Raw genomic sequence first — 15,592 nt, forward strand, 5'->3', positions numbered from 1 at the left:
TACATTCCAAATATATGTGTTAGCATATGGTAATTTTTTTTCTCTTTCTGACTTACTTCACCCTGTATGACAGACTCTAGGTCCATCCACCTCACTACAAATAACTCAATTTCATTTCTTTTTATGGCTGAGTAATATTCCATTGTATATATTTGCCACATCTTCTTTATCCATTCATCTGTCAATGGACACTTAGATTGTGTCCATGTCATGGCTATTGTAAATAGTGCTGCAGTGAACATTGTGGTGCATGTCTCTTTTTGAATTATGGTTGTCTCAGGGTATATGCCCGGTAGTGGGATTGCTGGGTAATACGGTGGTTCTATATTTAGTTTTTTAAGGAAACTCCATACTGTTCTCCATAGGGTCTGTATCAATTCACATTCCCACCAACAGTGCAAGAGGGTTCCCTTTTCTACACACCTCTCCAGCATTTATTGTTTGTAGATTTTTTGATGATGGCCATTCTGACCAGTGTGGGGTGATACCTCATTGTGGTTTTGATTTGCATTTCTCTAATCATTAGTGATGTTGAACATCCTTTCACGTGTTTGTTGGTAATCTTTATATCTTATTTGGAGAAATGTTTATTTAGGTCTTCCACCCATTTTTGGATTAGGCTTTTTGTTTTTTTGATACTGAGCTACATGAGCTGCTTGTATATTTTGGAGATTAATCCTTTGTCAGTTGCTTCATTTGCAAATATTTTCTCCCATTCTGAGAGTTGTCTTTTCATCTTGTTTATGGTTTCCTTTGCTGTGCAAAAGCTCTTAAGTTTCATTAGATCCCATTTGTTTATTTTTGTTTTTATTTCCATTTCTTTAGGAGGTGGGTCAAAAAGGATCTTGCTGTGATTTATGTCATAGAGTGTTTCCTTTGCCTATGTTTTCCTCTAAGAGTTTGATAGTGTCTGGCCTTACATTTAGGTCTTTAATCCATTTTGAGTTTATTTTTGTGTATGGTTTTAGGAGTGTTCTAATTTCATTCTTTTACATGTAGCTGTCCAGTTTCCCCAGCACCACTTCTTAAAGAGGCTGTCTTTTCTCCATTGTATATTCTTGCCTCCTTTATCAAAAATAAGGTGACCATATATGCATGGGTTTATCTTGGGGCTTTCAATCCTGTTCCTTGATCTATATTTCTGTTTTTGTGCCATTACCATACTGTCTTGATTACGGTAGCTTTGTAGTATAGTCTGAAGTCAGGGAGTCTGATTCTTCCAGCTCCGTTTTTCTTTCTCAAGATTTCTTTGGCTATTTGTGGTCTTTTGTGTTTCCATACAAATTGTGAAATTTTTTGTTCTAGTTCTGTGAAAAATGCCATTGGTAGTTTGATAGGGATTGCATTGAATCTGTAGATTGCCTTGGCTAGTATAGTCACTTTCACAATGTTGATTCTTCCAATCCAAGAACATGGCATATCTCTCCATCTGTTTGTATCGTCTTTAATTTCTTTCATCAGTGTCTTCTTGTTTCCTGCATACAGGTCTTTTGTCTCCTTAGGAAGGTTTATTCCTAGGTATTTTATTCTTTTTGTTGCAGTGGTAAATGGGAGTGTTTCCTTAATTTCTCTTTCAGATTTTTCATCATTAGTATATAGGAATGCGAGAGATTTCTGTGCATTAATTTTGTCCCCTGCTACTTTACCAAATGCATTGATTAGCTCTAGTCATTTTCTGGTAGCATCTTTAGGATTCTCTATGTATAGTGTCATGTCATCTGCTAACAGTGACAGCTTTACTTCTTCTTTTCCGATTTGGATTCCTTTTATTTCTTTTTCTTCTCTGATTGCCATGGATAAAATTTCCAAAACCATTTTGAATAATAGTGGTGAGAGTGGGCAACCTTGTATTCTTCCTTTTCTTAGAGGAAATGGTTTCAGTTTTTCACCATTGAGAGCTACGTTGGCTGTGGGTTTGTAATATATGGCCTTTATTATGTTGAGTTAGGTTCCCTCTGTGCCTACTTTCTGGAGAGTTTTTATCATAAATCGTTGTTGAATTTTGCTGAAAGCTTTTTCTGCACCTATTGAGATGATCGTATGGTTTTTATCCTTCATTTTGTTAATATGGTGTATCACATTGATTGATTTGCGTATATTGAAGAATCTTTGCATTCCTGGGATAAATCCCACTTGATCATGGTATATGATCCTTTTTATATGTTGTTGGATTCTGTTTGCTAGTATTTTGTTGAGGATTTTTGCATCTATGTTCATCAGTGATGTTGGCTTGTAGTTTTCTTTTTTTGTGACATCATTGTCTGGTTTTGGTGTCTGGGTGATGGTGGCCTTGTAGAATGAGTTTGGGAGTGTTCCTCCCTCTACTATATTTTGGGAGAGTTTGAGAAGGATAGGTGTTAGCTCTTCTCTAAATGTTGGATGGAATTCACCTGTGAAGCCATGGGTCCTGGGCTTTTGTTTGTTGGAAGATTTGTAATCACAGTTTCAATTTCAGTGCTTGTGATTGGTCTGTTCATATTTTCTTTTTCTTCCTAGATCAGTCTTGGGAGGTTGTACTTTCCTAAGAATTTGTCCATTTCTTCCAGGTTGTCCATTTTATTGACATATAGTTGCCTGTAGTAGTCTCTCATGATCCTTTGTATTTCTGCAGTGTCTGTTGTCACTTCTCCTTGATCATTTCTAATTCTGTTGATTTGTCTTCTCCCTTTCTTTCTTGAAGAGTCTGCCTAATGGTTTATCAATTTTGCTTGTCTTCTCAAAGAAACAGCTTTTAGTTTTATTTATCTTTGCTACTATTTCCTTCATTTCTTTTTCATTTATTTCTATTCTGATCTTTATGATTTCTTTCCTTCTGCTAACTTTGGGTTATGTTTTGTTCTTCTTTCTCTAATTGCTTTAGGTGTAAGGTTAGGTTGTTTATTTGAGATTTTTCTTGTTTCTTGAGGTAGGATTGTATTGCCATAAACTTCCCTCTTAGAACTGCTTTTGTTGCATCCCATAGGTTTTGGGTCATCGTGTTTTCTTTGTCATTTGTTTCTAGGTATTTTTTGATTTCCTCTTGGATTTCTTCAGTGACCTCTTGGTTATTTAGTAGTGTATTGTTTAGCCTCCATGTGTTTTTTATTTTTTACTGATTTTTTCCTGTAATTGATAAGTAGTCTCATAGTGTTGTGTTCAGAAAAGATACCTGATATGATTTCAATTTTCTTAAATTTACCAAGGCTCGATTTGTGACCCAAGATATGATCTGTCCTGGAGAATGTTCCATGAACACTTGAGAAGAAAGTGTATTCTGTTGTTTTGGGATTGGGATGTCCTATAAATATCAATTAAGTCTATGTGGTCTGATGTGTCTTTTAAAGCCTGTGTTTCCTTATTTGTTTTCATTTTGGATGATCTGTCCATTTGTGAAAGTGGGGTGTTAAAGTCCCCTACTATGATTGTGTTACTGTCGATTTCCCCTTTTATGGCTGTTAGCATTTGCCTTATGTATTGGGGAGCTCCTATGTTGAGTGCATAAATATTTACAGTTGTTATATCTTCTTCTTGGATTGATCCCTTGATCATTATGTAGTGTCCTTCTTTGTCTCTTGCAAAAGTCTTTATTTTAAAGTCTATTTTGTCTGATATGAGAATTGCTACTCCAGCTTTCTTTTGATTTCCATTTTCATGGAATATCTTTTCCATCCCCTCACTTAAAGGCTATACCTGTCCCTAGGTCTGGAGTGGATCTCTTGTAGACAGCATATATACGGGTCTTGTTTTTGTATCCATTCAGCCAGTCTGTGTCTTTTGGATGGAGCATTTAATCCATTTACATTTAAGGTAATTATCAATATGTATGTTCCTATTAAAATTTTCTTAATTTTTTGGGTTTGTTATTGTAGATCTTTTCCTTCTCTTGTGTTTCCTGCCTAGAGAAGATCTTTTAGCATTTGTTGTAAAGCTGGTTTGGTGTTGCTGAATTCTCTTAACATTTTCTTCTCTGTAAAGGTTTTAATTTCCCTGTCAAATATGAATTAGATCCTTGCTGGGTAGAGTAATCTTGGTTGTAGGTTTTTCCCTTTTATCACTTTAAGTATGTCCTGCCACTCCTTTCTGGCTTGCAGAGTTTCTGCTGAAAGAGCAGCTGTTAACCTCATGCGGACTCCCTTGTATGTTATTTGTTGCTTTTTCCTTGCTGGTTTTAGTGTTTTTTCTTTGTATTTAATTTTTGATAGTTTGATTAATATGTGTTTTGGTGTGTTTCTTCTTGGATTTATCCTGTATGGGACTCTCTGCACTTCCTGGACTTGATTGACTATTTCCTTTCCCATATTAGGGAAATTTTCAAGTATAATCTCTTCAAATATTTTCTTAGTCCCTTTCTTTTTCTCTTCTTCTTCTGGGGCCCCTATATTTTAAATGTTGGTGTATATAATGTGGTCCCAGAAGTCTCTGAGACTGTCCTCAATTCTTTTCATTCTTTTTTCTTCAGTCTGCTCCTCAGTGGTTATTTCTACTATTTTATCTTCCAGGTCACTTATCCGTTCTTCTGCCTCAGTTATTCTGCTATTGATTCCTTCTGGAGTATTTTTAGTTTCATTTATTGTGTTGTTCATCATTGTTTGTTTGCTCTTTAATTTTTCTAGGTCCTTGTTAAACGTTTCTTGTATTTTCTCCATTTTATTTCCAAGATTTTCGATCATCTTTACTATCATTACTGTGAATTCTTTTTCAGGTATACTGCCTATTTCCTCTTCATTTGTTTTGTCTGGTGGGTTTTTACCTTACTGCTTCATCTGCTACATATTTCTCTGTCTTCTCATTGTGCTTAACTTACTGTGTTTGGGGTCTCCTTTTCACAGGCTGCAGGTTCGTAGTTCCCATTTTTTTTGGTGTCTGCCCCCAGTGGGTGAGGTTGGTTCAGTGGGTTGTGTAGGCTTCCTGGTGGAGGGGACTGGTGCCTGTGTTCTAGTGGGTGGGGCTGGATCTTGTCTCTTTGGTGAACATGGCCGCATCCGGTGGTGTGTTTTGGAGTGTCTGTGAAGTTAGTATGACTGTAGGCAGCCTCTCTGCTAATGGGTGGCATTGTGTTCCTGTCTTGCTAGTTGTTTGGCATGGGGCGTCCAGCACTGGAGCTTGCTGACCATTGGGTGGAACTAAGTCTTAGTGCTGAGACGAAGATCTCTGGGAGTGCTCTTTCCAATTGATATTTCTTGGGGCTGGGAGGTTTCTGGTGGTCCAATGTCCTGGATTCAGCCCTCCCACCTTGGAGGCTCAGGCCCAACACCCAGCCGGAGCACCAAGACCTCGCACACCCCACGGCTCAGAAGAAAAGGAAGTGAGTGAAAAAAAATAGAACAGACAGAACCCTAGGAAAAATGGCAAAAGCAAACCTAAACAGAGAAAATCACACAAAGAAACACACACATGCACACTCACAGAAAGAGAAAAAAGAAAATAAATTTAAAAATTAAAAAAGAAAAGAAAAAAGAAAAACATTTAAAAATTAAAAAGAAATTAAAAACAATAAAAGAGGAGAGCAACCAATCCAATAAACAAATCCACCAATGATAGTGAGCACTAAAAACTAGACTAAAATAAACATAAAACCAGAAACAAGTTATACGCAGAAAGCAAACCCCACGTCTACAGTTGCTCCCAAAGTCCACCGCCTCAATTTGGGAAACATTTGTTGTCTATTCAGGTATTCTTCAGAGGCAGCGTTTATCAAGTTGACTGTGGGGATTTAATCCGCTGCTCCTGAGGCTGCATGGAGAAATTTCCCTTTCTCTTCTTTGTTTGCACAGCTCCTGTGGTTCAGCTTTCGTTTTGGCCATATATCTGCATGTAAGCCATCCTCAGTAGCCTGTTCCCTGCCCTGACAGGAGGGGTTAGACCAGCAGCTGATTAGGGCTCTCTTGCTCACTCAGGCCGGGGAGAGGGAGGGGTACGGTAGTCATAATTGGAATCTGGGGTGAGCCTGCAGCTGGCCAGTGTAACATTACAACAGCCTCACTCACGCCATGTTTTCTCCTGGGGAAATTGTCCCTGGATCACGGGACACTGGCAGTGGCATGCTGCACAGGCTCCTGAGGGTGGTATGGGTAGTGACCTGTGCTTGCACACAGGTTCTTGGTGGCAGCAGTGGCAGAGTTAGCGGTTCATGCCCATCTCTGGGGTCTGAGCTGATAGCTGTGGCTCACATCCGTCTCTGGAGCTCATTTAGGCGGTGCTCTGCCTTCTGTGGGCACACGGGGAAGGAATCCCCTCTCCTCACGCACCCCAAAACAGTGGTCTCTTGCCTCTTTGTCAGGTCCAGGAATCCCCTCTCCTCACGCACCCCAAAACAATGGTCCCTTGCCTCTTTGTCAGGTCCACACTTTTCCCCGGACTCCCTCCTGGCTAGCTGTGGTACACTAGCCCCCTTCAGGCTGTCTTTATGCAGCCAACCACAGTCCTCTCCCTGGGTCTGACCTCCGAAGCCAGAGCCTCAGCTCCCAGCTCCTACCTGCCCCGGGGAGCAAGCAGGCCATCACCTCAGGTTGGTGAGTGCTGGTTGGCACTGATCCTCTGTGCAGGAATCTCTCTGCTTTGCCCTCTGTATCCCTGTCGCTGCACTCTCCTTCATGGCTCTGATGCTTTCCCTCCACCCACCCCATGTCCCCGCCAGTGAAGGGGCTTCCTCATGGGTGGAAACTTTTCATCCTTCACAGATCCGTCCCCAAGGTGTGGGTCCCATCCCTATTCTTTTGTCTCGGTTTTTTCCTTTGCCCTACCCAGGTACATGGGGATTTTTGTGCCTTTTGGGAAGTCAGAGGTCTTCTGCCAGTGTTCAGTAGGTATTCTGTAGGAGTTGTCCCACATGTAGATGTGTTTTTGATGTATTTGTGGGGAGGAAAGTGATCACTTCTTGCTCCTCCACTGTCTTGAACAAATAGCTGCCCTTCATTGATTCTTGAAAAGGCTCTTAAGGGGAGACAGCACAGCATTGTGGAAAAAGGCCAATTATGTAGTCAGACAACAGACTTTGAGAAGTTAGCTAACTGTTTTATGTCTCAAATTTCAGGTCTGTGAAATGGGTTAAAAATATCTAGTACCTGAGAGGGTGGTTATAAAAATTATATAAGAAAATAATGTCAATTGATTATATGTGCCCTGTACTTTTTCCTAGAACAAAGACCCAGTTTAACTTAGTTACTCTGTATAGCTTAGCGTGGGTATTTTTAAGAAACACCTTACTGGTGGTGAAGAAAAGAATAGTTATTCTGGCAAAGTAGGATACTTAGTCCAGCATTGACTTTTCAGGGGTCCAGCTGTTATGTGAAGAAATGACATGACTTGTAAAAAAAAAAGTGGATAATTGTACGTTATTTAAGAGACAGTCATTATTTACTGTTTCTATATAAGTCTCAGGCAGAGCACAGAGCTGGAACTGAAGGGTTCGATGAGAAGGAGTAAGAGCCTTTGGGAAAAGGTTTCATCAAGGATGAGTCCTCTCAATTTCTAGCTTGAAATACTGCCTATATGGTGCTGCTAATTTCTGAACTAGAGGAATACCAGTGGAGGAACGATGTTTTGTGGGTAAAATAAGGGGTTGCATTTTGATATGTAGAGATGTATAGTAGAAAGTTGGATGTGTCCCATCTGGCAAAGATCTGTCCTGGAGATGTGAATTTGTCAGTGGTCAGCATAGAAGCCCTGAAAATGCCTACACCTAGAAAGCAAAGCAAAGAGGATCCATAATTAAGACCTGAACAACTGCAATATCTAGAGATTTGACAGAGGAGCCAAAAGACATACATATAAAATTAATGGGAAAAGACAAACTACTTAGAGGTATTGAGACAACTAGCTATTAGCTAGCAAATTGGGAAAATAATAATAAATATAGTATCTTTCATCAGGTATTCAAACATAAGAAAATGAAGCCACTCACATGCTAGACATAAATATATAAACCTAAACTATTTTAATGGCAAGATTTTATAAGCAAACATTAAGTAATTATTCTAAATTCTATTAGCCCATGTTTTCTCTTTCTCCCTTGCTTTTCTTCTGTATTTCTATGTCATTTTAACTCACCCGAGAGTGACTTCTCTTAGCCCAATTATTTTTCTTTATTTAACCATCCATCTCTGTTTTTAATATGTGCATCATCTTCTCAGTAGAGAAGAAACGCAGAATTTGTGTTTTTATGTTGAAAACTCCTTGCTCTTTAGAGTTGGGTTTCTGAAACGTGATTTATTTAGAGATTCTCATCAGACCTTGATTTTTCAGGTTTCTGTGATTGCTTCTGCAAAATAATCAGTGTCTGAAGGTGATGACTACAATAAAAGTAAAATTAGGCAGGCTTTTAAGAAAATTATGTGTAAGACAATTCAAAGCTCTTAAATTTGAGATCTTAATAGCATTGCTTTCCTCTGAGTCCTCTACTCACTTTTCCTGGAATTTCAACCTTTTTCCCCGCTCAGACAAGATATTACAACTAAGAACACTGTTGAGCTTGAGACTCTTATCCATAGAAATAGAGATTGCAGAAAAACTTTCAAAAATTAAAATCATTCTGTGAATTATCAACATGGATTTTTGTCAGAACAAAATAGTGAAGTAGGTAAGTTTTACCTTGGTGTCCTTTGTTCACCTGCTTCCAGGTGTCCCCTTCTTTCCCTGAGCTTTAAGTGCCTGTGTGTGGTCCATCAGGAATGTATAGAATGACTTTGATAGTGAAGTTGTTTCTGTCTTATAAAGATTTCTTCATCATTACATGATATATATCTCCATATTTATTTAGGCTGTCTTTTATTGCCTTTTTTAAAATTGAAATATAGTTGATTTACAATGTTGTGTTAGAGTCTGGTGTACAGCAGAATGATTCAATTATACATACATATATATTGTTTTTTAAATTGTTTTTTATTATAGGTTATTAAAAGATATTGTATATAGTTCCCTATACTATACAGGAGGAACTTGTTGTCTATCTATTTTACATATAGTAGTTTGTATCTGCTAATCCCATTACTGTCTTTTTAAAAAGTTTAATGATTTTCCTTGAAAGTAATGTGTATTTTTGCAAGATTTATTCCTATGTGCCTGATAATTTTGTCTGTTCTTATAAATACTATTAATTAAAATTTACATTTTCTAATTATCTTTTTTTAAACATCTTAATTTGAGTATAATTGTTTTACAATGGTGTGTTAGTTTCTGCTGTATAACAAAGTGAATCAGTTATACATATACATGTCCCCATATCTCTTCCCTCTTGCATCTCCCTCCCTCCCACCCTCCCTATCCCACCCCTCTAGGTGGTCAGAAAGCACCAAACTGATCTCCCTGTGCTATGTGGCTGCTTCCCACTAGCTATCTATTTTATGGTTGGTAGTGTATATATGTCCATGCCACTCTCTCACTTTGTCCCAACTTTCCCTTCCCCCTCCCCGTATCCTCAAGTCCATTCTATAGTAGGCCTGCATCTTTATTCCCGTATTGCCCCTAGGTTCTTCTGACCATTTTTTTTTTCTTTCTTTCTTTGTTTTTTTTTTAGATTCCATATATATGTGTTAGCATATGGTATTTGTTTTTTTCTTTCTGACTTACTTCACTCTGTATGACAGTCTCTAGGTCCATCCACCTCACTACAAATAACTCAGTTTCGTTCCTTTTTATGGCTAATATTCCGTTGTATATATGTGCCACATCTTCTTTATCCATTCATCTGTTGATGGACACTTAGGTTGCTTCCATGTCCTGGCTATTGTAAATAGAGCTGCAATGAACATTTTGGTACATGACTCTTTTTGAATTATGGTTTTCTCAGGATATATGCTCAGTAGTGGGATTTCTGGGTCATATGGTAGTTCTATTTTTGGTTTTCTAAGGAACCTCCATACTGTTCTCCATAGTGGCTGTATCAATTTACATTCCCACCAACAGTGCAAGAGGGTTCCCTTTTCTCCACACCCTCTCCAGCATTTATTGTTTGTAGATTTTTTGATGATGGCCATTCTGACCGGTGTGAGATGATATCTCATTGTAGTTTTGATTTGCATTTCTCTAATGATTAATGATGTTGAGCATTCTTTCATGTGTTTGTTGGCAACCTGTATATCTTCTTTGGAGAAATGTCTATTTAGGTCTTCTGCCCATTTTTGGATTGGGTTTTTGTTTTCTTGATATTGAGCTGCATGAGTTGCTTGTATGTTTTGGAGTTTAATCCTTTGTCAGTTGTTTCATTTGCAAATATTTTCTCCCTTTCTGAAGGTTGTCTTTTCATCTTGTTTATGGTTTCCTTTCCTGTGCAAAAGCTTTTAAGTTTCATTAGGTCCCATTTGTTTATTATTATTTTTTATTTCCATTTCTCTAGGAGGTGGATCAAAAAGGATCTTGCTGTGATTTTTGTCATAGAGTGTTCTGCCTATGTTTTCCTCTAAGAGATTGATGGTGTCTGGCCTTACATTTAGGTCTTTAATCCATTCTGAGTTTATTTTTGTGCATGGTGTTAGGGAGTGTTCTAATTTCATTCTTTTTACATGTAGCTGTCCAGTTTTCCCAGCACCACTTATTGAAGAGGCTGTCTTTTCTCCACTGTATACTCTGCCTCCTTTATCAAAGATAAGGTGACCATATGTGCATGGGTTTATCTCTGGGCTTTTTATCCTGTTCCATTGATCTATATTTCTGTTTTTGTGCCAGTACCATATGGTCTTGATTACTGTAGCTTTGTTGTATAGTCTGAAGTCAGGGAGTCTGATTCCACCAGCTCCGTTTTTCTTTCTCAAGATTGCTTTGGCTATTCGGGGTCTTTTGTGTTTCCATAGAAATCGTGAAATTCTTTGTTATACTTCTGTGAAAAATGCCAGTGGTAGTTTGATAGGGATTGCATTGAACCTGTAGATTGCTTTCAGTAGTAGAGTCATTTTCACAATGTTGATTCTCCAATCCAAGAACATGGTATATCTCTCCATCTATTTGTATCAGCTTTAATTTCTTTCATCAGTGTCTTATAATTTTCAGCATACAATCTTTTCTCTCCTTAGGTAGGTTTATACCTAGATATTTTATTCTTTTTGTTGCAATGGTAAATGGGAGTGTTTTCTTAATTTCACTTTCAGATTTTTCATCATTAGTGTATAGGAATGCAAGAGACTTCTGTGCATTAATTTTACATCCTGCTACTTTACCAAATTCATTGATTAGCTCTAGTAGTTTTCTGGTAGCATCTTTAGGATTCTCTATGTATAGTATCATGCCATCTGCAAACAGTAACAGCTTTACTTCTTCTTTTCCAATTTGGATTCCTTTCATTTCTTTTTCTACTCTGATTGCTGTGGCTAAAACTTCCAAACTATGTTGAATAATAGTGGTGAGAGTGGGCAGCCTTGTCTTGTTCCTGATCTTCGTGGAAATGGTTTCAGTTTTTCACCATTGAGGATGATGTTGGTTGTGGGTTTGTCATATATGGCCTTTATTATGTTGAGGAAAGTTCCCTCTATGCCTACTTTCTGGCGGGTTTTATCATAAATGGGTGTTGAATTTTGCCGAAAGATTTATCGGCATCTATTTAGATGATCATATGGTTTTTGTCTTTCAATTTGTTAATATGGTGTATCACGTTAATTGTTTTGCGTATATTGAAGAATCCTTGCATTCCTGGGATAAACCCCACTTGATCATAGTGTATGATCCTTTTAATGTGATGTTGGATTCTGTTTGCTAGTATTTTGTTGAGAATTTTTGCATCTATGTTCATCAGTGATGTTGGCTTGTAGTTTTCTTTCTTTGTGACAGCTTTGTCTGGTTTTGGTATCAGGGTGATTTTAGCCCCATAGAATGAGTCTGGAGTGTTCCTCTCTGTGTTATACTTTGGAAGAGTTTGAGAAGGATAGGTGTTAGTTCTTCTCTAAATGTTTGATAGAATTCCCCTGTGAAGCCATCTGGTCCTGGGCTTTTGTTTGTTGGAAGATTTTAAATGACTGTTTCAATTTCAGTGCTTGTGATTGGTGTATTCATATTTTCTATGTCTTTCTGGTTCAGTCTAGGAAGGTTGTGCATCTCTAAGAATTTGTCCATTTCTTCCAGGTTGTGCATTTTGTTGGCATATAGTTGCTTGTAATAATCTCTCATGATTCTTTGTATTTCTGCAGTGTCAGTTATTACTTCTCCTTTTTCATTTCTAATTCTATTTATTTGAGTCTTCTCCCTTTTTTTCTTGATAAGTCTGGCTAATGGTTTAACAGTTTTGTTTATCTTCTGAAATAAGCAGCTTTTAGTTTTATTGATCTTTGCTATCGTTTCCTTCATTTCTTCTTCATTGATTTCTGATCTGATCTTTATGATTTCTTTCCTTCTGCTAAATTTGAGGTTTTTTTGTTCTTCTTTCTCTAATTGCTTTAGGGGTAAGGTTAGGTTGTTTATTTGAGATGTTTCTTGTTTCTTAAGGTAGGATTGTATTGCTATAAACTTCCCTCTTAGAACTGCTTTTGCTGCATCCCATAGGTTTTGTGTCATTGTGTTTTCATTGTCATTTGTTTCTAGGTATTTTTTGATTTCCCCTTTGATTTCTTCAGTGATCTCTTGGTTATTAAGTAGTGTGTTGTTTAGCCTCCATGTGTTTGTATTTCTTACAGATTTTTTCCTGTAATTGATATCTAGTCTCAAAGCGTTGTGGTCAGAAAAGATACTTGATATGAATTCAATTTTTTTAAATTTATCAAGGCTTGATTTGTGACCCAAGATATGATCTATCCTAGAGAATGTTCCATGAACACTTGAGAGAATGTGTATTCTGTTGTTTTTGAATGGCATGTCCTATAAATATCAATTAAGTCCATCTTCTTTAATGTATCATTTAAAGCTTGTGTTTCCTTATTTATTTTCAGGTTGGATGATCTGTCCATTGGTGAAAGTGGGGTGTTAAAGTCCCCTACTATGATTGTGTTACTGTCGATTTCCCCTTTTATGGCTGTTAGTATTTGCCTTATGATTGGGGTGCTCCTATGTTGGCTGCATAAATATTTGCAATTGTTATATCTTCTTCTTGGATTGATCCCTTGATCATTATGTAGTGTCCTACTTTGTCTCTTGTAATAGTCTTTATTTTAAAGTCTATTTTGTCTGATATGATAATTGCTCCTCCAGCTTTCTTTTGATTTCCATTTGCATGGAATATCTTTTTCCATCCCCTCACTTTAAGGCTGTACTATCCCTAGGTGTATAAAGTGCGTCTCTTGTAGACAGCATATATACGGGTCTTGCTTTTGTATCCATTCAGCCAGTCAGTGTCTTTTGGTTGGAGCATTTAATCCATTTACATTTAAGGTAATTGTTGATATGCATGTTCCTATTACCATTTTCTTAATTGTTTTGGGTTTATTATTGTAGGTCTTTTCCTTCCCTTGTGTTTCCTGCCTAGAGAAGTTCCTTTAGCATTTGTTGTAAAGCTGGTTTGTTGGTGCTGAATTCTCTTAGCTTTTGCTTGTCTGTAAAGCTTTTAATTTCTCTGTCAAATCTGAATGAGATCCTTGCTGGGTAAGTAATCTTGGTTGTAGGTTTTTCTCTTTCATCACTTTAAATATGTCATGCCACTCCCTTCTGGCTTGTAGAGTTTCTGCGGATAGATCAGCTGTTAACCTTATGGGGATTCCCTTATGTGTTATTTGTTGTCTTCCCTTCCTGCTTTTTTAAAAATTAATTAATTAATTAATTTATGGCTGTGCTGGGTCTTCATCCCCGTGCGAGGGCTCCCTCCAGTTGCGGCAAGCGGGGGCCACTCCTCATCGCGGTGTGCGGGCCCCTCACTATCGCGGCCCCTCTCGCTGTGGAGCACAGGCTCCAGATGCGCAGACTCAGTAATTGTGGCTCACGGGCCCAGCCGCTCCGCGGCATGTGGGATCCTCCCAGACCAGGGCTCGAACCCGTGTCCCCTGCATTGGCAGGCAGACTCCCAACCACTGCGCCACCAGGGAAGCCCCCTTCCTGCTTTTAATATTTATTCTTTGTATTTAATTTCTGGTAGTTTTTTTAATATGTGTCTTGGTGTGTTTGTCCTTGGATTTTTCCTGTATGGGACTCTCTGTGCTTCCTGGACTTGATTAACTATTTCCTTTCCCATATTAGGGAAGTTTTCAACTATAATCTCTTCAAATATTTTCTCAGTCACTTTCTTTTTCTCTTCTTCTTCTGTGAACCTTATAATTCGAATGATGGTGCATTTAATGTTGTCCCAGAGGTCTCTGAGACTGTCCTCAATGCTTTTCATTCTTTTTTCTTTATTCTGCTCTTCAGTAGTTATTTCCACTATTTTATCTTCCAGGTCACTTATCCATTCTTCTGCCTCAGTTATTCTGCTATTGATCCCTTCTAGAGAATTTTTAATATCATTTATTGTGCTGTTCATCACTGTTTGTTTGCTCTTTAGTTCTTCTATGTCCTTCTTAAACGTTTCTTGTATTTTCTCCATTCTATTTCCAGGATTTTGGATCATCTTTGCTATCATTTTTTTGAATTCTTTTTCAGGTAGACTGCCGATTTCCTCTTCATTTGTTAGGTCTAGTGGGTTTTTGCCTTGCTCCTTTATCTGCTGTGTGTTTCTCTGTCTTCTCATTTTGCTTAACTTACTGTGTTTGGTGTCTCCTTTTCACAGGCTGCAGGTTCATAGTTTCCGTTGTTTTTGGTTTCTGTCCTCAGTGGCTAAGGTTGGTTCAGTGGGTTTTGTAGGCTTCCTGGTGGAGGGGACTAGTGCCTGTGTTCTGGTGGATGACGCTGGATCTTGTCTTTCTGTTCGGCAGGTCCCCATTTGGTGGTGTGTTTTGGGGTGTCTGTGGCCTTATTATGATTTTAGTCAGCCTCTGTCCTAATGGATTCGGTTGTGTTCTTGTCTTGCTAATTGTTTGGCATACGGTGTCCTGCACTGTAGCTTGCTGGTCGTTGAGTGGAGCTGGGTCTTGGCATTGAGATGGAGATCTCTGGGAAATTTTTGCCGTTTGATATTACGTGGAGCTGGGAGGTCTCTTGTGGACCAGTGTCCTGAACTTGGCTCTCCAACCTCAGTGGCACAGTCCTGACGGCTGGCTGGAGCACCAGGAGACTGTCCTCTACACGACTCAGAATAAAAGGGAGAAAAAAAAGAAAGAAGATAAAATAAAGTAAAATAAAATAAAGTTATTAAAATAAAAAATAATTATTAAGAAAAAAAAAATTTTTAAGTAAAAAAAAAACGAACAGATAGAACCCTAGGACAAATGGTAAAAGCAAAGCTATACAGACAAAATCACACACAGGAGTATACACATGCACACTCACAAAAAGTGAAAAAGGGGAAGAAATATATATATCGTTGCTCCCAAAGTCCACCTCCTCAATTTGGGATGATTCATTGTCTATTCAGGTATTCCATAGATGCAGGGTACATCAAGTAGATTGTGGAGTTTTAATCCGCTGCTCCTGAAGCTGCTGGGAGATATTTCCCTTTCTCTTCTTTGTTTGCACAGCTCCTGGGGTTCAGCTTTTGATTTGGACCCGCCTCTGCGTGTAGGTTGCCTGAGGGCGTCTGTTCTTCGCTCAGACAGGACGAGGTTAAAGGAGCAGCTGATTTGGGGGCTCTGGCTCACTCAGTTTGGGGGGAGGGAGGGGTACAGAGTGCAGG

At 38.4% G+C, this 15,592-nt stretch overlaps 1 long non-coding RNA gene across 2 annotated transcripts in view; it reads left to right on the forward strand.

Annotated features, from left to right (window-relative positions):
- The window catches only part of LOC309660549, a 391,217-nt gene that overhangs the window by 93,848 nt on the left and 281,777 nt on the right, over window positions 1-15,592 (forward strand). The gene's annotated exons all lie outside the window — the stretch shown is intronic.

Source organism: Balaenoptera physalus, assembly GCF_965194825.1.
Source record: "Balaenoptera physalus genome assembly, chromosome: 4".
NCBI classification, from domain to species: Eukaryota; Metazoa; Chordata; class Mammalia; order Artiodactyla; family Balaenopteridae; genus Balaenoptera; species Balaenoptera physalus.